The sequence below is a fragment of the Orcinus orca genome, chromosome 6 (genome assembly GCF_937001465.1).
Source record: "Orcinus orca chromosome 6, mOrcOrc1.1, whole genome shotgun sequence".
Taxonomy (NCBI): Eukaryota; Metazoa; Chordata; class Mammalia; order Artiodactyla; family Delphinidae; genus Orcinus; species Orcinus orca.
Window position 1 is genome coordinate 19,652,478 of NC_064564.1, and position 24,174 is coordinate 19,676,651.

Consider the following 24,174-nt stretch of genomic DNA (forward strand, 5'->3'; position numbering starts at 1 on the left):
GAGGAATCTCCCAGAGGAAAAGCCCTCTGCCTAGCTTCTCAGGCTCCGGAAACCTGGGTGAGAAAAGCCTGGGAAGGGCTGCGCCGCTGGCACGCAGCCTCCCCCGCACAGCTCCTCAGGCCAGGGGAGCTGCTCTCGAATTACAACAAAAGGGGCAGGAGGCCGCGCCTGCTGCGGTGGCCGCCTTCAGGGAAGGGGGTGGGTCCGGGGAGGGGTTTGCGGTCCGACGCTGGTTAAAAGTACCGGGAAAAGGGTTGGAGCGCGACACCAGCCCGCGGCTTCCTAAACTTGGAGGTCGGTTTCTCCAACGGCCGGAGAAGTCGGCTCGCCCCCTCAGCTCGGGAAAGGGGCTCCGCGGCGACGGGCGCAGAGAGGGGCCGTCGTGGAGAGCCTGGCCCCAGCCGAACGAGTGCGCACCCCTGCTGACAAGTAAGAGCGCTGCCTGCACCTCCCTCTCCCCACGGCGGTTCGCGGGAAAGCGGGGGTCCCGGTGGGGTCTCCAGGCGCCGCTCCCCGCGGGCCGCCTCTCAGCAGTGCTTGGGGTTCCCGGGAGCTGAGAGGCGGCACACAGAGCGAAGGCTCCTTGCTCGGAGACGCGAGGACGTGCAGGCTAACGGGTCCCGCTCCCGACTCGGGCGGACCCACCCAGCCCCACCTCGCCTGAATCCGGAGAGCTCACGCAGCAGGGGCGCCCCCGGGAGCTGGGCGCTCGGTTCCTGGCTCGCCAGGGGCGCCTGCGACCACACAGGACAGAGTCAGACGAGACCCGGTGCGTGCTAGGTGCCTAGGAGGGTGCACCGTGGAGCCACGGACACCGGGGGCTGCGCTGGTGCCAGGAGTTCTGGCTTTTGAGGATGCGGAGCGCGCGGGGGACGGGGGCGCACTGGGGTGTCCCCGGAGCTGTGGCTTTGGGGATGTGGAGCGCACGGGGCTGGGGGGTGGGGGTGGGGGTGGGGAGTGAGGGCTAGTGAACGAAGGAAAGCCCTGAGTCCGGTGGACGGAGAGGCGCGGTCCGCACCTCAGGTATTCACTCCTGGCTGCTCAGGGTACCAGGAAACCTCTCCCGCCAATTATCAAGGGGAGGCCCTGGAGTAGGAAAGAGCCAGCACAAGCTAACCCACGGATGGTCTACGCAGGATCGCCCCGGGGCTAATCCTGGTCTTAACGCTGATACTCCTTCTGCCCTCAGTGCCCTCAACTTTTACGCAGGCGCTTTGAACACCGCGCTTCCGCCGCCCCCGCCCCCCCCAACCCGCCGCCCAGCCAACCCCCCATCTGGAGCCCTCTGGAGTAGCTGCCTGCCAGAGGTGTCGCTGTAAATCAGCACCGGAATAGAAATGATTGGAAGAAACAGGCGAGATTCCTACTTCGTCATCCCTCACGCAGCCCCGGGAAAGACCACCAAAAATCAGCGAGGGTGGGGGGAGGGGACGCTGCGAAACACCACTGGGGAGGGGACTGAACTTCTCCTGGCTAGGAAACCTCGAGTCCTGATGAGAGGAGAGAGAGGAATGAAAGTCAGAAACATGCCCCAAATTAATTTCGTCCCCTGAAGTCTTGGAACTGCGGAGATCTTCAAATCAGTCCAAGGGATTCTTTTTGCGGAAAGGGAAAAGTGCTGAAGTGGAGACTCGAATCCGTGTCCCCTCCTGCAGGCCCCGCTCCTACCCCGCCGCTAGCCTGTCTGTCCCTGATCCCCAAAAGGCCGTTCGTCACCCTTGGTGGAATTATTTCGTTATTTATGGTGTATTGTGTACTTAATGGTCGGAGATGGGGCTTAGGACGGAGTCGAAGTGCTCATTTCCCTGGTCAGTTCCCAGATGAACGACTGACTCCCTGGACTCTCCCTTAGCTAAATTATTCATCTCTCGCCCCCCCCCCCTTTGTCCTGTTCCCCTTCCTGGTCCCTAGTGTCTGTCCCTGGAGTGAGCATCAAACCCATGTGTGTGCCTCTCCGTGACTTTGTGCTAAAAAGTGATTTGGTCTAAGGCCACTTAGCCAATAAGTGGCAAAGTTGAATAGGAAACTTAAGCCTGAAGACAAAGCATCCACTTGATGTTACCGGTTGGCTGACATTTTGGTGCATGGCAGACGGGAGAGGCTACGAAAATGTTTTCATCTATCTCCTTTACAGCTCGGCTCCTTGTCTGGCCTCTCCTGGCCTTTTCCCAAATTCTTGTCCTCTGACCCCTGGCTGACCAGTGTACAAGGGGCCTTGTGAATGAGGCAGATTTTCTGTGCTGCTGGTGGTGACCATTAGTGAAGCTTTCTAGTGTCCTAGAAAATTCTACACTGTTTATTTAAACATCATTTTTTTCTTCGGAAACATTTCAAATATAAACAATAGTAGGGAGAAGGCCCCCATATACGTCTCACTCAGCTTCAACAGTTATTGACATTTTGCCACACTTGCTTCATCTACCCCTTTCTTATTTCTTTTTCAGGGAAGTATTTTAAAGCAAATCCGAGACATAAAATCATTTCATTCTTACATATTTCAGCGTGACCTCTAAAAATATTAAATAACCATTATGCCGTTAATATACTTAAGAAAATTAACAATCATTCTTTGGTATCATCTAATACCTAGTCCAGAAAAATTCAAATTTTTTCCCCCAATTTTCCCCCAAATGTCTTTTTACAGTTGACCGGAGTTCTGTTGATTTGTATAATTTATGTTCATCGTATGTTATTCTTTGCAAACCACTTTTCTGTCCACCGTGTTATTTGATTCTTACAACTTCCCACTAAAGAGCGAGGTGGGTTTTGTTGAATGCATGCTATAGTTGAGTAGACTGGCCAACAGATAAGCTGTCCAGATGGCACAGTTGGTGACTGGCCTAGCCAGGACTTGACCCAGCATCCTTAGTCCTGGGCAGTGGTGGTTCTGTTTCTCAGCGCTGCTCAAGGAACATAAGTTGTGCTCTGACGTGTTCATCCTGGCTCTGGCTTCATCCTGGGCTTACCACTTCCTATACACCTGCTATCAGAAATCCCAGTGTAAATACTGAGTACTTGGCCATTTGGTGTAGGAGGTAAATCAGCTGCAAAGTCAGGAAGCCTGGGCTTATTTCCCAGCTTCTTGTAAAACTGTAGGAAAGCAACTCACCTCTCGAGAACTCAGGGTGGCCCTCTCTGAGGTAGGAGCCGTCATCCTTCTCCATTCTCTGGCTCCTAGTTCTGAAAGTAGGGTGAGCGAAATGACTGGAGTTGGAATTCCTGGAAGAGACAAAGGGCTCAGAAAGCAATCTCACTGAGAACAATTACCGCTCACTGATCATTGCCCAAGTATTCTGGCAGCTGGCATCTTTAGTTGGAGGCAGCCGAAATACTATGGCAGAGGAGAGGCTCCCCTCTGAGGTTCTTCATTTATGGACAGCTTTGTTTATTCTGCCGTTGTCTGATGAGGATATAGGACACCAGAACTTTTTACTTTTAGCATTTTTACTACTTGTGTTTATTTGCTTTGGAAAGGGGTGATAACGAAGTCATTTTTACATCTTATTAATGAGACTCATGAATTGGAATTCTCCTTTCTTGGCTGGCTGTGTGGGAAAAAGGAATCTCTTATTTCTTGATGCCTAGATTTTCTGCTCTCATGTTCATTGCCCTGAAATAGACATCGAATGAACAGACCTTCCACAAAACAGCCAGTTAGGGAGAGAGAAACTGGTTGCTCCAAACCCATTATTCAACCGTAGGAGCTCCAAAGGGACAAAGCATTACCCTTTAACCACACCATCCTCTGGCATCCATGAATTCTCTTCCCCCTCAGCTAACAGGCTGTCTCCATGGAGGTAGAATTTCTAGGTGATTCCATGTCAGCAGCTGCTGTGGTTTTCTTCCTTTTACAGTTTTGGGAGCTTTAGGAGGTATAGTTTCCCTCTCCTGGGGTTGCCTGGGTTCAGAAGGACAGCTTGTAATGACTATTGTTCATTTCCCTCTGGAGAAGGGCATTGTGGTCAGTCTGCATGTCAGTGTCACACAGTCCCTCCTGTACTCCAGACCCGGGGGCCACGAGACCTCAGATGAAGTAGCCACAGCCTGTCCTGCTCCAGATCCATAGAACCAGCAGGACTGGCAATCGTGGGCCAGCAAAAGGAAAGCCAACTCGATGCCCAGAGAGACAGATCTGCAACAATGCACTCCTTACCTCCTCAGTCTCTGCCCTGTCTAGGTTGAAGCGAGTCTTCAGACCTTCTCATCCTAGTCATTCGAGCTGTCCTCCTGCAGGAAGCGTGTGTGACCCGCCAGGAGCACAGCCCAGCCAGGTGTGCTGGCCCATCTTCCCCACCACCAGCATCAGAGATGTCTTTAGGCACCAGAACCAGCCTTTCAGAATAGGCACTTGCTCGAGGGTGATAAAGCATGATGGTGACAGTTCGGATAAGATGTCCATCCAGAGTTTTAAAAACCCTTTTGCATTTCCCTTGGCAGAAAGAGTATACCCAGGTAAGTGTGTGTGGTACGTATGGGTGTAGAGTGAGAACGAAGTCAGCAGATGATGAGGATGTGATTAGGATCACAGTTAATAAGTTCTCCTTGCCCAAGGCTTTTTGATCCCTTCACTTGAAACACCTATAGTATTACAATATTGTACGCGAATGATGATACATTTTCTTTTTAGTTTTTTCGTGTCGGAACTTCATAGACAGGCAGACACAGCTGCCCCCAGGGCTGTCCCATGGCAATGGCTCCCATATGTCTTTTCTGATGCGTCGCCAACATGATGCTAAGAGCATCTTCTGAAAAAATAATGCCACTTTCCTATACAGCGTATGCCTTATGAGAAGATAACTTTTGTCGACGCCTTGCGAACAGCTCTCATTTGCTCCGTTTCTTTGTTCTTCTTGAACTTGGGTCCATGAACACCCCCCACCTCCAGCCTCGTCCCTGGGGCGCTACGGATGTCCCGAGATAAACATAGCACAGCTTTCCAGAGTGCCTGCATGACTCATGACCTAGTAAGGCGGATAGTTTCCTAAACACAAATATAAAACTCTTCTAAAACAAACACAAATATAAATTTGAGTAAAGTACCTTTTTAAAGGACCCGTCTCCCCAGAATAACAGACGTAAGTAAAATAGCACCAAGCCTAAGTATACGACACTGGATGAACTTTCATACGACACTGGATGAACTTCCATTTCGTTTTATGGTGGTGAGCTATACCTAACATAACACTCACCGTTTTAACCGTTTTTAAGTGCACAGTTCAGTGGTGTTACATACATTCACACTGTTGTGCAACCATCACCACCGTCTGTTACAGGATTTTTTCATCTTCCAAAAGTGAAACTCTGCACCCACTGAACACTGACCCTCCATTCTCCCACCACCTTGGCAAGCCCCATTCTACTTTCTGTCTCTATGATTTTTTTTTTTTTTTTTTTTTTTTTTTGGCGGTACGCGGGCCTCTCACTGCTGCGGCCTCTCCCCTTGCGGAGCACAGGCTCCGGACGCGCAGGCTCAGCGGCCATGGCTCACGGGCCCAGCCGCTCCGCGGCATATGGGATCACCCCAGACCGGGGCACGAACCGGTGTCCCCTGCATCGGCAGGCGGACTCTCAACCACTGCGCCACCAGGGAAGCCCTCTGTCTCTATGGTTTTGATAACTCTAAATACCTCATATGAATGGAATCATACACTGTCTTTTTGTGACTCGCTTATTGCACTTAACATATCGTCGTCAGCTTTGTCCGTGTTGTAGCGTGTGCCCGGATTGCCTTCCTTTTTAAGGCTGAGCGGTATCCCCTCGTGTGTATGTACCACATTTTGTTTATTCGTTCATCTGTCCACTTGGGTTGCTTCCACTTTTGGCTGTCGGAAATGCACTGCTATGAATGTAGATGTACAAATACCTGTTCTGGATGAACTTTTACAAGATGAACGTACCCTTGTAACAAGCACCTAGATCAAGAATAGGACATTACCCAGAGGGCACGGAATTAAAGGCAAAGCGGGAGATTCCAAATACATTTCATGCCCGCATGGGGCTGCTTCCATTACACCTCAGGGTCTTGGGAGTGGATGTTCATTTTGTCTACCGTGAGATGGTTTAGAAGAGATTTTTGAAAAACACAATTTATAATCTGAGAGGCAGCAGGATTAGTTGTGAGATTTAAGCAACCTCTTTCCTTAAAATGTTTAGGGAAGATAATACAACATATTTGGGATTTGCAGTTGCAGCTATATTAGGACATCACCACTAAGTATTATTCTTCCAGGCTCTCCCTGGGCTGAAGAGGTTTGCATCCACCTGGAGAACTCCTACTCTTTTGCCAGCTTCTGCTGGATCATGAGTTTCTTTCTTTTTTTCTTTTTTTTTTTCTTTTGGCCTTGCCACACGGTTTGTGGGATCTCAGTTCCCCGACTAGGGATTGAACCTGGGCCACGGCAGTGAGAGCCTGGAATCCTAACCACTAAGCCACCAGGGAACTCCCTGGATCACAAGTTTCAAGCCATGAATGAGAGCTTCTGTGGCCACGTCCTGCCTTCCTGCTCTCCTTTCCTTCCTTCCTCCTTCCCTTCCCACCCGGTGCTCTCTCTTAACTAAAATGATTTATGAGTGACTTTCTAGTTGCCAGACACTCTGCCAGTCTCTGTAAGAGACAAAAATGAGTAAGACATGATATTTGACTTGTGCATTTAAAAATAAATCATCAGTCAAGAATGATATTCTGATGCCTGGCAACCAACTCCATGGTGCCTACCTGGTGCCAACAGCAGCCTCAGAGCAGAGCCAAAGAATGTGGTGTGGAGTTCGGGCTTCTTGCAACACACGAAGCGGGGAAGGCAGCCCATCAGGTGATCTGGAATTGCTCCAGCATGCCCATAACCAAATTGTAAGAATAATTTTAAAAAACTTGTAAGCTGCCTTGAGTTCAGATGGTCTGTCTGAGAGCACTCAACTAAACGTGAGGTTTAGGGACCATTTTAATGATTTAAGAAGAAAAAACTAAAATTCAGACGTCCATGAAATGCCATGAGTTCTGTTATCCTTTTCACTGTTAATTTTCTTAAATTGATATTCCCCAGGTGTTTTTTCTTCAGGAGGCTCTCAAAGCCACACCCACCTCCCACCCCACTATCAACCCCCTATGTCATCTGTTATCCCAACGTCATGATGTTGCAACGTCATGGTACCCCAGCATCTTCTTTGCCTGGAGAGTTGCTAGTTTCCTAACTGGACTCTTTTCCCTTGGTCTTAACCCGTGGGAAGCCATCCTTTATCCAACAGGCACAGGGATCTTTCTAGAGCAGAGGTTGGTAAACTTTTTCTCTAAGAGCCAGATAGCCAATATTTCAGACTTAATGGGTCCGTACGATCTTTGCCACAATTTGGCGGTTTTAGTGGGAAGGCAGCCATAGACACCAAGAAATGAGCATGGCTGTGTTCCAGTAAAAGTTTATTTCTAAAAACTTCACAGATTTGGCCCAAGGGCTGTCGTTCACTGACTCCTGCTTTCAATCACAAATCTGCCCCCCTTGCCCTCCCACTTACCTATCGTCGCTCCACATCCCCAAAAGGAAAACTCAACATTTGTTGGCATGATATTCAAGTCTCCTCATGGCCCTAAGCTTGCTTCTCCAAGCTCACCTCTTCCACCTCTCCTCACCCCGCCCACTCTGCCAGCCCTTCCACTTTGCATCTTGCAACTCTGAACCCCACACAGGTCTCAGAACATCCTGTGTTATTTCAGACCTGCCTGGAATGATCTCCCTTCCCCACCAGCGACCTGTCAAATTCCTACTTCCCTTCGAAACCTGCCCAGGTGTCAACTCTCTAAATGTTCCTCATCTCTAATTGTAATCACTGCCTTCCCAGTTCTATTTCTGTACTCTTTTTACATCTCTAAATATACTGTGAACTCCTAGAGGGCAGAACCCATGTCAGATTCATCTTTGAATTCCAGTGCCTAATACAATGCTTGCCATGTAACAGATGCTTAGTAAGTAGATACTACTAAACTGAAGTGTCAGTTAAATAGATTATTTTTTAATAGCTTAATTGAGATAAAATTCACATACTATACAGTTCACCCATTTAAAGTGTCCAATTCAATGGATGTTGGTATATTCACAGATATATGCAACCATCACAAAGAGAAACCTGTATACTTTAGCCATTGCCTCTTCCTCCTCCCCTCCCCCTACTCCCACCACTAAACAGACACTTATCTACTTTCTGTCTCTACATTGCCAATTCTGGATTTTTTTTTTTTTTTTTTTTGCGGTACGCGGGCCTCTCAGTGTTGTGGCGTCTCCCGTTGCGGAGCACAGGCTCCGGACGCGCACGCTCAGCGGCCACGGCTCACGGGCCCAGCCGCTCCGCGGCATGTGGGCTCTTGCCGGACCGGGGCACGAACCCGTGTCCCCTGCATCGGCAGGCGGACTCTCAACCACTGCGCCACCAGGGAAACCCTGGCTATTTTATATAAAGGAATTATATGATATATGGGCTTTTTTGTCTTGCTTCTTTAATTCATATAATGTTTTGAAGTTTCACCCATGTAGTGGCATGTATCCACACTGCATTCCTTTTTATGACCCAATAATATTCCATTGTGAGGATACACCACGTTTTGTTTATCTGTTCACTGTTGGTGGACATCTGGGTTGTTTCTACCTTTTGGTGATAATGAACAGTACTGTTAGGAATACTTGTGTACAAATTTCTGGTTGAACATTTGGTTTCAATCCGTTTGGGTGTATAAGTAGGAGTGGAATTGCTGGATCATATGATAATACTTTAACATTTTGAGGAACTGCCAAACTATTTTCCACAGTGGCTGCACCATTTTATATTCCATCCAGCACTGTATGAGGCTGCCAATTTCTCCACATCTTCACCAACACCTACTTTTCCCCACTTCAAAAAAAAAAATTATAGCCATCCTAGTGTGTGTGAAGAGGTATCTCATTGTGGTTTTAATTTGCATTTCCCTAATGACTAATGATTTCAAGCATGTTTTCATGCGCTTGTCAGTTATTTGTATGTCTTCTTTGGGGAAATGTCTGTTCAAGTCCTATGCCCATTTTTAAATTGGACTGCTTGTCTTTTCTTATTGAATTTTAAGAGTTTTTATATATCCTGGATACTAGACCTTTGTCAGATATACGATTTACAAATATTTTGTCCCATCTGTGGGTTGTCTTTTCACTTTCTTGATATTTTTTTTTTCTCAGTTCACATCACATTTACTCAACATTTATTCTGTGCTGGGCTCAGGGGATCCAGAGACGTATCTGCCCTCCAAGGGATTCACAGTCTTAGGAGAGAGACAGATATGCAAACAAAATTAAAAAAATAATTGATCACTACACCCTTTTTGCTACCCCCACTGCTGCTGCTCTAGTTCATGAAGCATCTTGATAGTGTCTTTTGATGCAAAAACGTTTGTAATTTTTATGAAGTCCAATATAGGTATTTTTCAATTTGTTACCTATGCTTTTGGTGTCGTATCTTAGAAGCCATTGCCAAACCCAACGTCATGAATATTTACTGCTGTGTTTTATTCTAAGAGTTTTAAAATTTCAGCTTTTATATTTAGGTCTTTGGTCCATTTTGAATTAATTTTTGTAAATGGTGGGAGGTAAGGGTCCAACTTCTTTCTTTTACATGTGGCTATGCAGTTACTCCAGCATTATTTTTTGAAAAGACTATTCTTTCCCCATTGAATGGTCTTGGTACCCTTGTCCAAATCAATTGATCGTAGATATATGAGTTTATTACTGGACTCTCAGTTCTAGTCCATTGATCTATATGCCTGTATCTTTGTGCCAGTATCATCCTGTCTTGATTACCATTGCTTTGTAGTACCTTTTGAAATCGGGAAGTGTGAGTCCTCCCACTTTGTTCTCCTTTCTCAGAGTTGTCTTGGCTATTCTGGGTCCCTTACAATTCCGTATGAATTTTAGAATCAGCTTGTCAATTTCCATGGAAAAGTCAGTTGGGATTCTGGTAAGGATTGTGATAAATCTGTAGATCAATTTGTATTCTCATCTTAACAATATTAGGTCTTCCAATCCATGAACATGGAATTTGAAAAATTTATTTAAATCCTCTTTAATTTCTTTCAACAATGTTATATCATTCACTGAGTATAAATTTTGCATGTCTTTTAAGTTTATTCCTAAGTATTTTATTCTCTTTGATGCTACTGTGAATGGCATTATTTTCTTAATTTAATTTTTGGATTGTTCTTTGAAGGTGTGTCCACACAGTTAATCTTTGTATATTGATCTGGCATTCTATAACCTTGCTGAATTCTTTTATCCGTTCTAATAGTCTTTTAATATATTCCTTAGGATTTTTTATATATGCATATGAGTAGAGGCTTAAACACAGAGTTGAAGCTAGTGGATGTCATGATAAGGAAAGTGGAGGCACCCTGTAATTGCCAGTGGGAGCCATGCCGTGTTTGGAGATGCAATAAAATATTAGAATCATTCTAGAAGGAGGTCCAGAAAAGGCTTGTGATCAGCACCAGCACATGGGTCAGCACATGGGTCAGCTCCAAACGTAGCTGAGGAAGTCTGCCTTCTCAGTAAAAGCAAGAACTTGAAGCTCTCTGTGTATATGCCACTACTCTGTAGATGTCAGTACCTTTTTTTAAAAATTTATTTATTTTTTTTACTTTTGGCTGTGTTGGGTCTTCGTTGCTGCGCGCGGGCTTTCTCTAGTTGCAGCGAGCAGGGGCTACTCTTCGTTGCGGTGCGTGGGCTTCTCGTTGTGGTGGCTTCTCTTGTTGCGGAGCATGGGCTCTAGGCACACCAACTTCAGTAGTTGTGGCACACGGGCTCAGCAGTTGTGGCTCGTGGGCTCTAGAGTGCAGGCTCAGTAGTTGTGGCGCACGGGCTTAGTTGCTCCGCGGCATGTGGGATCTTCCCTGACCGGGGCTCGAACCCGTGTCCCCTGCATTGGCAGGCAGATTCTTAACCAGTGCGCCACCAGGGAAGCCCCTGGATGTCAGTATCTTGACACAGTAGCAGCTGGCATCGTGAGCTGAGCCTGGCCAGTTTTGGTGAGGTGACAGTTGTTACCTGCTGCTATCACTCACTGGGCTTCTGGAAGGGCTTCCAATGCTTCTATGGACAGCTGAATCCCAGATCATAGGCTCTTAACAAACTTTAGTACAGCACTCCTGCCCCCTCCCCTGGGTCACCAGACATTTCTAGACAAGCCAAAGATGTGGCCATGGCCTCTGTACCAGCTGCTCCTTCCTTCACTGGGCCCTGGGGTCTATTTCTCATTGAAGGGGCTCAGGCCTGTTGGTTCAGGTTGCATTGCTTGGAAGGGAGCTTGGCCTGGAAGCTTCTGGAGATGCAGAAGGTGTCTAAAGCCATGGTTGAGTCCTGCTGTGACTAGCGCTCCCTGAGGCATGAAGGAAGCTAAATAGGGAGGGCTTGGGGAGGATGTCACTTAAGAACTGAGCTCCTTGGCCGTTTTGAGGATCCATCTCTTAGAACGGCTAGTTTGGGGAATTCCCTGGTGGCCCAGTGGTTAGGATTCTGTGCTTCCACTCTGCAGGTTCAATCCCTGGTTTGGGAACTAAGATCCCACAAGACACGCTGCGTAGCCAAAAAAATATTTAAAGAAAAGCTTGTTTGTACATTCCCTCTATCCCAGGACTCCCCCCACTTCCCCCCCCCATATGCTTCTCTTACCTCCAACTGTCTGAGCCCCTCTCTACCTCAGTGTCTGTGCCTGGACCAGCCCTCAACACCCCCTCTCCAGAGATTTGCATGCAGTGACCCCATCCCCAGCTACAGTTACTCCCCTGGAAACAAGACAATGCAATGATTGGATTACTTGAAAAAACTGCACATCATTCTGGCCCCGAATTCTGTTCTCCTCCCCTGCCTGCCTTTTATGAATTTTAATATCACCTTCAAAGTGGCACAGAAATTTGGACCAATTTGGCTACTGACTGTTAGCTCTGAGAAACAGTGTGTCTGAGACTGTGTATGTGTTGGGGGTCAGGGAGGGGTGGGAGGATGGTTAAAACCTGTTACCCAAATGCCGTGTTAAAAGTGGTCGATGGGTGGGAATTCCCTGGTGGGCCAGTGGTTAGGACTCCAAGCTTCCATTGCAGGGGGCCTAGGGGTCGATCCCTGGTTGGGGATCCTACAAGACTCCTGGTGGGGCCAAAAAAAAAAAAGAGTGGCTGAAGAGTGGTTGATGGGTTAAGTGACACTCCTCCTGGAATTTTTCCAGGTTGTTGTGGATTTTATAACTATAATAGTTACCACTCATCGAACACGGCTGAGCCAGTCACTGACTGTCCTGGGCACTTGATATATTTTATGGAACCCACCAAAACAGGGGTCCCCAACCCCTGGGCCACCGACTGGTACCTGTTAGGAACCAGGCCGCACAGCAGGAGGTGAGCGGCAGGCGAGTGAGAGACGCTTCACCTGTATTTACAGCCGCTCCCTATCGCCTGCATTACCGCCTGAGCTCCGCCTCCTGTCAGATCAGTGGTGGCATTAGATTCTCATAGGAGCACGAGCCCTACCATGAACGGCACATGTGAGGGATCTAAGTTGCGTGCTCCTTATGAGAATCTAATGCCTGATGATCTGAGGTGGAGCAGAGGCAGTGATGCTAGAGCTGGGGAGCGGCCGCAAATACACATTATCATTAGCAGAGAGGTCTGACTGAACAGAGACCATAATAAATCAGTTGCTTGCAGACTCACATCAACACCCTATCAGTGAGTGGCAAGTGAAAACAAGCTCAGGGCTCCCACTGGTTCTGCATTATGGTGAGTTGTATAATTATTTCATTATATATTACAATGTAATAATAATAGAAATAAAGTGCACAATAAATGTAGTGTGCTTGAATCCTTCTGAAATCATCCCCCCCACCCCCGGTCTGTGGAAAAATTGTCTTCCATGAAACCGGTGCCTGGTGCCAAAAAGGTTGGGGACCACTGCTGTAAAACCGTAAGACCCTTCTGGATTTGCAGAAGGCAGATTTGAACCTGGGACCACTCTCAGATGCCAGCACCATGTTCTTTCCATTACTATATGTTATCCTGTGGTCAAACCGTAGCTCCATTTTTTTAGGGCTTGAGGGGGTGGCTAATTTGAACCCGATGGGCATATCCGCCTCACTCTGCTTCCTCTACCTTCAAGCAGTAGCACTGATTTTGGATTTCCCCTGCCCCTTCTTTATGGGCTACAAGCTATAGAGATAAGATGTGTCTCTTGGGGGCCCTGGGGACTTCCCTGGTGGCGTAGTGGTTAAGAATCTACCTGCCAATGCAGGGGACACGGGTTCGAGCCCTGGTCCGGGAAGATCCCACATACTGCGGAGCAACGAAGCCTGTGCACCACAACTACTGAGCCTGCGCTCTGGAGCCCACGAGTCACAACTACTGAGCCCGTATGCCACAACTACCAAAGCCTGCGTGCCTAGAGCCCGTGCTCCGCAACAAGAGACGCCACCGCAATGAGAAGCCCACGCACTGCAACAAAGAGTAGCCCCCGCTCACTGCAACTAGAGAAAGCCCGCGTGCAGCAACGAAGACCCAACACAGCCAAAAATAAATTTAAAATAAATAAAATTAAAAAAAGATGTGTCTCTTACAGACACTATATATTTATTTGGCTTTTGCTTTCCCATTCAATCTGAGAGTCTCCAGTGGCACATTTTAAAGTGTTTGAAATTGTACCTTCATCCTCCCCAGGAAACAGCCTGGTCAGAATGAGATTCCACCCAGAGGCAGCGATGGACTGTGGGGAACCCCAGTCGGTCACAAAAAATTATGCCTGACAAAGGTCTCTTTCTGGAGGCTGAAAAAAATTCAGTTTTGTATGCCTACCTCTGGCCATTTCACCGTGCCCTGAACATTCCCACTCTGTGGCCAGAAATAGACAGGACCAAGGTGGAATCTTTGGCCAGGGGTCAAATGGACCAGCCCTGGCCAAGCATGGTGTCAGAGTCTGCATTCTTGTCTGAGGTGGTTCAGAAGGGCCCCCTTGTCTCCACCCGCTTCCCTCATTCTCTGAGCACCAAACCCATCCACCCAAGACAGCCTTCCTCCACAAAGGAATGTGTTCCGTGTGCGGCCAGAAGCAGCATCCGACCACAGCTGGGGTAGCCTCTCCCGTGTGCTCTGGGCCGTGAATGAGGACCATTCATCACTCCTGCTGGCCGAGCAGGAACCGCCTGGCAGGCGGCAGGGGGCGGGTCTGGTGGAGGAGAGAGCCCCCATCCCTCCCCTGACCCCGTAGCTGAATGCTGACGTCTGGCAGAGACATCAAGGGGACCATTCTGTCTGGGTGAAAAAGCCAGCCGAGTTCTGCGCTCCACTGTTCTATGACACTAAGCAAGTGGCTTTGCAGCCAGGGCCACTGCTCCTGGCTGGGGAGCCGCGTGGTTGCTGATGCGATGTTTCTCATTTGGGTCAGCAGGCCAGTGACTGGGGGCTCCAGAGCACAAGATGTGGAGCAAGTGCTGGGCGGAAGGAATCATTTCCCTACCTACCAGGGCCCTCAGAAAGGGTGAGGCCAGTCACGCAAAGCTGGAGCCTGAGGGAGACCCGTTTTAGGAGGTTCTGTGCCCCAGACAGTCATGTTGGTGGGTGGATGGGAGGAGTTAAGGAGATCAACTTTTGGTCAGAGCAGTGCTTTTTGCTAAAAGCGCTAAATGCACAAATAGTGTAGAATTTTTACAATGTGTTTCCCCCCACTTATGCATGTCTTTGTTATTGACTAGGAAATAGTTGGTCATATTGGGCATTTTTTGACACTCAGGTGTCAGTGGTAAGAGGCCGAGGTCTGTCGTATTCTTTAAGAATGCGTTGGGGCAGTCCAAAGCCACTTGGCTTTTCAGAAAATATTGCACCGGCAAGTTCTACAACACAGAATGCCTTTTCTCAGGTAGACGATGAAGTCATTCGAATGGGATTGCTTTGGGGGGAAGAGAAACATTTGAGTAGCCCCAAGGAAATCTTGAGACCGAGAGATTTTTTTGGAGTAGGCCTTTGATATTCTTTCCCAAACAGAATAATTCAGCTGTCAAAAGAGCAGCTTAAGAAAAGGGCCCTGGGGACTTCCCTGGTGGCGCAGTGGTTAGGAATCCGCCTGCCAATGCAGGGGACATGGGTTCGAGCCTTGGTCCGGGAAGATCCCACATGCCGCGGAGCAGCTAAGCCCGTGTGCCACAACTACTGAGCCTGTGCTCTAGAGCCCGTGAGCCACAACTACTGAGCCCATATGCCACAACTACCAAAGCCCACGTGCCTAGAGCCCGTGCTCCGCAACAAGAGAAGCCACCACAATGGGAAGCCCGCGCACCGCAACGAAGAGTAGCCCCCGCTCGCCGCAACTAGAGAACGCCCGTGCGCAGCAACGAAGACCCAACGCAGCCAAAAATAAAAAGAAAAGAAGACAAAATATTTTAAAAAATTGAAAAGAAAAGGGCCCTGGAAATTCTAGTTATAGATTTTCTCCTTTTCCTTTTGGAGCCCTGTTGGGTCAAAATTAAGTAAAGTATTTTCAAATAGTCATCCATTATCAGTGCCATGCCTGGAATCATAGAAATCAGTGTTTCTACAGACTTATGGTCACCAAGGGGGAGAGGGGATGGGGGAAGGATGGAGTGGGAGTTTGGGGTTAATAGATGCAAACTGTTACATATAGAGTGGATAAACAACAAGGTCCTACGGTATAGCACAGGGAACTATATTTAATATCTTGGGATAAACCATAATGGCAAATAATATAAAAAAGAATGTGTATGTGTGTGTATAACTGAGTCACTTTGCTATACAGCAGAAATTAACACAACATTGTAAGTCAACTATATTTCAATAAAATGTAAAAATCAGTGTTTCTAGAACATACTGGAAAGTTCCAGGGGTGACATATATTTTGGAGTTAAAGATGTCCTCCAACAAGTGAGGTTTATCAGACAATTGAAGGAGCACTGTTCATGATGAACTGAGAAACTTGAGCACGATACAGGCTTAGAACTCTTTCTCTCCCTCTGACCACACCCTCAGCCCCAGCTCCCAGCAAGACCAAGAAAATTGACATCAGCCCTGCTTAAAAGTCTTATCTGCAGGCATCGCAGACTCCCTGGAGCCCACCCTCCCATGGAACTTGGCCCAATTTAGCACCTACAGAGTTTACATAGCACATGTGAACATGCTTTTTGATTTAGGTAACTAAACTTTTCTCCAATATCGTATATTCTTTGGAGCAAATGTCTATCTCTAGTCTTCAAGTAAGTTCTTGCAAGAGCTGGATCCAGGAAGAACTGCCTAAGCTCATCCTCGGGAGTTCCCAGTTCTCCAAATAACACTTGGGGAAATCTGAAGTAGAAAATTAAATACAACCACTTACATTATACAGCTTAGCATCAACCGGAACTGTAGTTGGCACTTGAACAGCGTGACTCAAATCTACCAGGCAGCACCTGTTGGACCCCAAATATTTTACTGATTTGGGGGGGGACCACCTACTATGGTTCAGGGACTTAAGAAACATGATCTCTGATTTTTGAAAGAGTCCTGAAATGAAGGTGTTTCTTGTTTCTTCCTTTAAAAAGTTGCTTTTGAGTACGTATCGTTTCCATTTTACAGATGAAATACTGAGACTTAGAAAATCTAAGTGTGCCTGAGGTCACAGAGCTAAGAGGTGATAGAAGAGGGATCTGAACCTAGTTCTGTGTGACTCTAAACCCCTGGGCCACGCTGCTTAGTGGCAGTGGGAGGCGATGGCACGTGCAGCCTGTTCTTTGTGGAGGATGAATGTGCAAGCTGTCTGAAGGGGACGCTGAATGTAGGGGGTGCTCGAGGCCCTTGGGGAAGGTGAGCTGATTCTGGCTGATGGTTTTCAGGAATGCCTGGGATTTAAGTCCTGGGGATGTGAAGGAATTCTTTCCCCATGTCTCCCAGACACCCCCTGGGTGTCACAGGGCATCTTGTCGGCAAAGCTTACACTAGTATCAACTGTGTGAACTCGTATCCTTAAATGGATTGAATTGAACATAAGAATGTCAACTGCTTAGCCAAGAGCCCAGTGAGAACATATCGGGAGAGATAACTTACCACTTTCTGATAAGCCACGGTCACAGCTGATTCCTTCTAGCACTCTTATTCTTGTTAGTCAAATACTGAGGTCCTTGGGCATCTTGGCTTGACCCCTGTAATCATGACCCAATGCTCAGCTAAACCATGTGAAGAATTAAGTCCATCTGTCGCAGTTCTTTCTGGACTTCACTGACATGCAGTTTTCACAGAAGACTCTGCGAGATCCGTCATCCTCTTGTGGAACTTTGCATGCCTGCAGAGGGTTGGTGAAACCTGGGCTTCGTTCGGTATGTGTGAACCCGCTACAGAAATGTTCTGCTGACCCAGTGGCTTGTGTTCAGGGTAGAGGATGTTCCTAGAATTTCTGTGTTGGATGGTGATGCACCCTCACTGGCGTAGACTCTTGGGCTGTTGATGACCTTGGAGGTGTTCGTAGGGTGAAAACTGAGGCTAGATCTCCCCATCGTCTAAAAACTCTCCCAACTATGATATCAGATGTCTCCACCAGAATTGTTGATTTCTTTAGTGAAATCAAAATCTCTGACTGAGAACTGATAGAGCAGGTGTGAAGAGGGGAAATGTGACTTCCATCAATCCAAATGTCATCCAATGTCCAGAAGAATAGAGGGAGAATTTACCATATTTGTTTATGAATAGGCACCAGAAAAGGTAAGAGACATAGCACACTTCTGTTTGTTTGGGGTTTTTTTTAAATGAAAATTCAAGCTTTTCTTTGCTTTTGTTTTTTTTTTTTTTTTTTTTTTTTTTTTTTGTGTGTGTGTGCTATGCGGGCCTCTCCCGTTGTGGAGCACAGGCTCCAGACGGGCAGGTTCAGCGGCCACTGCTTACGGGCCTAGCTGCTCCACGGCATATGGGATCTTCCCAGACCGGGGCACGAACCCATGTCCCCTGCATCAGCAGGCGGACTCTCAACCACTGCGCCACCAGGGAAGCCCTGCTTTTGTTTTTAATCTTTTGGATCCTAGTACATTTCTTAATGGAACTCAAATCCTTTGACCCAAAGCAGTTTTCTCAAGGAAATTGGTCCTGGGCAGTGCACTTGCTCAGCGACAGAGATAAGAACAATTAGTCAGTAAAGGTAGCAGTTCTGGATCTGGCTGCCTGGGTGCAAATCCCAGCTTGATTACTTTTGAGCTATAGCTTTTCTGTCCCTTGGGTTTCCCTCAGGGAAATACAGATGCTGACAGTACCTCTCTCAGAGGGTTGCCTGGAGCTGTTACCATCCAGTAAGGCAGCCACGACCCCAGGGGACCACTGAGCACTTGAAATGTGTTAGTCCAAATTGTGATGTGCTGTCAGTGTAAAGTACACCCCAGAGTGCAAAGATTTAGTACAAGAATGCAAAATATCTCATTAATAATTTTACATCGATTACATACGGAAATGATAATATATGGGATATATTGGGTTAAACAAAATATATCTTTAGCCTTAGTTTCTCCCATTTCATTTTACTTTTTTAATGTGGCTCTCAGAAAAGTTTAAATTACATATGTGGTTTGAATTATGTTTCTATTGGGAAATGCTAGTCTAGACTCGAGGATTAAATGAGTTCATACCTGTAAAGCACTTTTCACACAGTCATTGATACAGAATGAGTAATCAATAAATATAGGATTTTTAAAAAATCTAACTTTCTCATTAACAGAATCCCACCTTCATTGCCAGCTCATGTGGTATCCAGGCTGTGGCATAAAAGCAGAGGTCATCCTTTTAGAATGGGGGAGGGGAGGGGGATTGAATACATAAATTAGGTATAGAATAAGAAAGTCTATACGTCCTAGGTGGGGGGAATTACGTGGACGGGCTCACCACAGTCCTCGCATCATAAAACTACCAGGCCCCCAAAAGTAAAGCACATTTGCTTCCCAGCACCTTCTAAGATACTGTTCTGCTGAAAGATGGAGCCTCTTAAGCCGCAAGCCTTCCTTCTGCCCTCCTGCGGCCGGCGTCTCTTTGGAAATGGCCTCGGAGGGGCAGTGGAGTATGCCGGGGCTGCCTGTACACCTGGAGCAGGAGTTGACCAGCCCCTGTAGCCTCCTGAGCACAGCTGCAGGCGTTGTCGGAAGGGAGCCGAGAGGGCAGAGGTCGCTGGATCGGGCTTCTCAGAGGAAGTGGGACTTGAGGAATCCCTGTTCCCTGTGGGTTTGCCCTGTGGACCCTGCAGACACTGCAGGGCCCCCATTCTCCCCTCTGAGTAGCAGCAGTGCTCACTGCCTTGGGCCTTGATGGGCCCTTAGGCAGTGTCCAGCCCGGGTTTAGGGACTCATCCTTTTGGGCACACACTGGCGTGTGTCACGAGATGACACATCTCCCAGGAAATCAGCTGTGTTGGGCTGGGATCATGCCTCACTCTGCCTCTACTAGGTCCAACCTTATAACCCATGACTCTTGTCTAGACACAAGCATTGATTCCGTGTTGGGGTGAGATTTTATGATCCCAGGGGATCTTCACTTCCCATAAAGTACCCCATTGTCTGCCTACCCCCTTTACGACACAGAGTGCATTTCAGAAGCACCCAGGTCAGCAGATTTGAAGGGCATGTGGAAGGTCCACCTACTCACCAAAACCCTATTGCCCTTACTTCCAACATTGTACAATATGTAAAATTCAACTATTAAAATTCATATCTGGGCTTCCCTGGTGGCACAGCGGTTGAGAGTCCGCCTGCCGATGCAGGGGACACGGGTTCGTGCCCCGGTCCGGGAAGATCCCACATGCCGTGGAGCGGCTGGGCCTGTGAGCCATGGCCGCTGGGCCTGTGCGTCCGGAGCCTGTGCTCTGCAACGGGAGAGGCCACAACAGTGAGAGGCCCGCGTACCGCAAAAAAAAAAAAAAATATATATATATATATAAAAATATACAAAACGTCCCTCCTTCTTACCCTTGGCACTCTCTTATGCCCTTATGCTACACTATTTTTTCATTATTCTGAAGCTTTTATCACTATCTAACATATTATTTTACTTATGCACTTTGTTTCTTGTTTATTGTCTGATTTTCTTCTTGATTATAAGTCACAAATACAGTGATCTTTACTGAAAAAAAAATTCATATCTAGGAATTCCCTGCTAAAACATAAAAGTTCCCTCTTCATAGAAAAGTCACAATTCTACTCCTTCATGTTTAAATTTCTTAATACAATAAATTAGTAAGGAATGGATTTCTCAGCTCGCTTTCCTGTGCAATTAGGTCAGAAGGAAAAGGCCGTTTTGATAAGGTGTAACGATTTGAATAGGAATTTATATTTATTCATTCAATTAATATTTGCTGAGTACCTACTGAGAACAAGGCTCAGGGGTTCAGAAGTGGCAGGAAGGAAAGAAGAAAAATGTGAATGAAGCCATGCTGTGTGCTAGGGATTTCCATGTTATCTCATTTAATCATCACATATACACCTGCAAAGAAGGTTATTTCCATGGTCAGAAGAGGAAATCCAGGCTCCAAAAGTACCCCCAAATCTGTAGAGCTTGGAAGTGGTAAAGTCAGGATTCAGACCCTTATATTCTGACTCCAAAATACCCAACATCGTCTCTCCAGGGAACCAACGGTGCCAATAGGTACCAGGAGAAAGGGTTGCTGAGGGGCAAGAAGACCCATACAATGGAAGATGAGGGAGCCAAGGGCCTCCTCCATCCACTTCTCTTTTAATAGCCCTTTGACCTGTGATCAAAGCAGTAGAGCTTATTTTAAAACCATCCTGAGGATGGGTCTACTTTGAGTTATCCTACCCTGTTACTGTCCAACCGGTTTTTAATAAGCGCCCAACATGTGCCAGGCACCGTGCTAGGCCCAGGGCCCAGCCGAGACCCCCATCACCAACAGCACCGGCTCCGCGTGAGAGATGTGAGCAGAGAGGGGACATCCTCTCCCACGGAGCCTGGCCTGCTTCAAGGGGAGGCCGCGGGGCCTCAGGCGCCGGCTCCAGCGCGGCTGCAGCGGGGCCGGGAAGCCTAGGCGGCCGAGTCAACACGGTCCCCGCTCAGGGACCCTGATCACCCAAAGCGCCCTCGCGGGCTCACGTGTGCCACCCATCCCGGGCCGCCGCCTGGGCTTGAGGACACCCCGGCTCCGCGGCCGGCGGCGCTGGGAAGGGCGGGGAGCAGGGACGCAGAGCGCGGCGGCCGGATCGCGAAGGGGCTGCCAGCCCGGGGCCACTTGCCTGCTCCCGGGAGGGGCGCCGGTCCCCGTCCCCGCAACTGGGGACACCCGGTGGGGCTCGGTTCTAAACCGGGTCATCAGGCTGCCAACAGTCTTGTCACGGGACGCGCTGCAGCGGGGGCCACAAGCAGGGGGACCACCCTGGACGGATTCCCCTCCAGGCCACCCTCGCCCCCCAGCAGCTGGAGTCTCCTGCCGAGAAAGTTCAAGTGCAGAAAGGAAACTGGAGCCTGGGAGGAGCGGGCGAGGCCTCTGGTCTGCAGCGGGTGGCAGCCCACCGCGGGACAGGGGTTCGGCGGTGGGTGGAGCCGCAGGGCATTTTGCTCTCCATCCTCCGCAGCTCTGCTTTGGACGCTGGCAATTTTTCCCTCCTGAGGGATGGATGGATGCCAATGTGAAAAATGGATGTTACAATGCAATAAGGGAAAGACATATAATAGTAAGGGGATTTTAAAAAAACACGTAGAGATAATTTCCAAAAAAAAGAAATACAGGTGGCCAATAGAGCCTGAAGAAAAGAAAGGTCAACCTCACTAGTAGCAAAAGAAACGTTGGTTAAAACAGAATACCTCCCCCCCCCTTATCAGATGGAGAAAGGTCTGAAAGCATGGTCATAGCTAGAATTTTGAGGTTGTGGCGAAATCTACATACTTCAGGCCGACGTGTACCCTAGCACAGTCCTTCTGGAGGCAGTTAATATAGTTTTGCAGAAGCGTTCACTTTTTAACAGCACTTTGACCCAGAAATTTTGCCTTTAGGAATTTATCCCAAGACTGTGGAAAATTTTAGCTATAAGGATATTCATTTCAGCTATGTGAACAGCAGTAAAAAATTTACTGGTAAGATTATTCAATCTTCTGGTGCATTCATAAGATTGAATACTATGTAATAAAAATCTTGTAAAAGTCAATGAGGCATGATGTTTGCAATATGCTGGTAAATGTGAAAAGCAGTTTACAAAAGAGTATGTAGAAAATTATTGTAAGTTTTAAGAGGAAATATATATGTACAGAAAAAAGTCTGGAAGGGGTGTACACCAGAGTGTTGACAATCATTCTATCCAATAGGGGTATTGCAAATTCTTTTCTACTTTTTACTTGTTTGTGTTCTCCAGATTTGTATCACCAAGTTGTATAACTTCTGCAATAAGAAAGAAAAAACCATAAAAGTTATTTTTAAAAAGAAAAGAGAAGCATCTGGGTCTAATATTTTACAATTCCCCAGAGAGTAGGAGAAGCCCCACAAAGGAAGCAAAAAATTCAGGAGCACTTTTGTAGGAAAGATTTAAGAGTTGAACACTAGCCATTCATTCCCACAGATTGGAGAGTCCAAGAAGTTGGGCGGAGCAGTTTATAGATATGCAAATCCAGAGATTGCGATTTCCTCTTAAAAAATTACAGAACCACATACTTTTTCCATTTCTTTTTGAGATGTGAATAGACGATCTGCAGGCCTCTGTAGCTCTCGCGTGAGGGGGAGCTTGGGAGATGGTAAGAAAATGCTGGACTGGGGCTGTTAGAGCACAGAGGTGAAGGTGAAGGACACAGGTCAGCCTGCTGCCCTCGTTCAGAACCTGCCTTGCCACTTAACCAACAGTGCAACCTGAGGCAACTTGCTGAAACTCTCTGTGCCTTGATAATAATGGTGTTTGCCCCTTTAAGTGAATTAATACAGCAGAATGTTGAGAATCATGTTTTTAAACATTAAATCATGTGTACGTTTTAAAATGTACCCAAGATTTGTTTTAATCAGGTGTGGAAAGACACAGACACAGAAACGACTGTCATGGAGGAAGAAGGTTATAGTCACAGATCCCTAGAATCAAGGAGGCCTGGCACACCATGCAGGGCCACAGGAAGAAGCACCAGGGTTGGTCAGAGGCAGGAGTGAGGGGAAAATGTGGGTAAGAGCATCTACTATGACTGTCACAGTAAGCAGGCTAATCAGGTTAAGGATTGGTTAGTTGAATAATTTCACCTCTCTCTGGGGCATAAGGGCATAGGGACCATCTCTTCTTATCTGGTACCTGGTCTTAGAGTGATTAGGGCAGGGGGTTAGTGGCCCAGAGTGTGAGATCTTGAGAATGGAAATAGTTGGGAAGGTATAGCTCTGGACTGATTGGTTTACACATGCAGAGTACACTTGTGGGTGAGTCCTTTATCATCTCTAAGAATTAACCAGAAAGTGGGTAGCGTAGTTTCTGAGTAGTCGTTCTCCAGAGTCAGCATAGACCCCAGATATCAAAACGGCAGAAATACAGAAAATAAAAAGGCATGATTCATACACAGTGCCTGCATAGGGGAGACACTTTATAATGTTAGCTTCATATTGGTTGTAGGTCTGTCACTCTGTGGGACCTTTGGCAAGTCATGGACTTTCTGTCTTAAATTTCTGCCAGATGAGGATATAGACACTGGCTACAAGAGGAAAAACTTTGCTGAGTTCAAGGTCAGGCCATCTGGCTCAGGTGGTTCCATCCATGAATATTCACTGATTTCCTGTAGGCAAACCACAGCTAGAACATGAATGCCCTGTCAGTTCCTATTAGAACCATGGCAAGAGCATGTCTGCGTTACCCACATGAGGCCTAATGTGTACCAGGAGCTCAATGAATGTTTATTGAATGAGTAAATCAATTTGATACCGTGACCTCAGTGGAAATGAACAGAAATAGACTTTTTTTCCTTTTACATCATTTCCAAATATTGGGGGATTTAATGGTTATTCTTTTATGATTGGTGTATAGCTTAATTCTACTGTAGTCAGGGAACACATTGTGTGTGATTTCATTAGATGTGGTGAGACTTGCTTTATGACCCAGGTTAGGGTCCATTTGGGTAACTCTTGCATGTGGACTTGAAGCAAGTCTGTCTTCTGAGTCCAGTTGATAGAAACTTGTCAATTAAATCGCATTTGTTTATCATATTGTTCACTTCTT

At 47.2% G+C, this 24,174-nt stretch overlaps 1 protein-coding gene across 1 annotated transcript in view; it reads left to right on the top strand.

Moving 5' to 3' along the window:
* Positions 1-50: 50 nt before the first annotated feature.
* Positions 51-24,174, top strand: part of LOXL2 (lysyl oxidase like 2) — a 102,826-nt gene continuing 78,702 nt past the window's right edge. Inside the window, exon 1 of the mRNA XM_004270663.3 lies at positions 51-429. The gene's annotated coding sequence lies outside the window, so the exon portion shown is untranslated. The remainder of the gene's footprint in view (positions 430-24,174) is intronic.